The sequence below is a fragment of the Arachis duranensis genome, chromosome 7, assembly GCF_000817695.3.
Source record: "Arachis duranensis cultivar V14167 chromosome 7, aradu.V14167.gnm2.J7QH, whole genome shotgun sequence".
Classification (NCBI taxonomy): domain Eukaryota; kingdom Viridiplantae; phylum Streptophyta; class Magnoliopsida; order Fabales; family Fabaceae; genus Arachis; species Arachis duranensis.
The window spans coordinates 7,020,446-7,020,996 of NC_029778.3; positions in this window are offsets into that span (position 1 = coordinate 7,020,446).

Consider the following 551-nt stretch of genomic DNA (forward strand, 5'->3'; position numbering starts at 1 on the left):
CGTATGGTCCGATCTAAGATGTTTATTCGCGCTTAATTGTGAAAGAGGTGATGATCCGTGACACTCATCACCTCCCTCAATCTATGAACGTGTGCCTGACAAACACCTCCGTTCTACATCAGACTGAATGAACTTCTCTTAGATTTCTTAATCAGAATCTCCGCGGTATAAGCTAGAATTGATGGCGGCCACTCTTGAGGATCTGGAAGGTCTAAACCTTGTCTGTGGTATTCCGAGTAGGATTCAAGGATTGAATGGCTGTGACAAGCTTCAAACTCACAATTGTTGGGCGAAGTGACAGACGCAAAAGAATCAATGGATTATATTCCGACATGATCGAGAACCAACAGATGATTAGCCGTGCTGTGACAGAGCATAGGAACGTTTTCACTGAGAGGATGGGAAGTAGCCATTGACAACGGCGATGCCCTACATACAGCTTGCCATGGAAGGAGCTTTGCATTTATGAAAGTGAGAAAGCATTATGTTGCAGGAATTCAGAGGACAAAGCATCTCTAAAACTCCAACATATTCTCCATTACTGCATAATA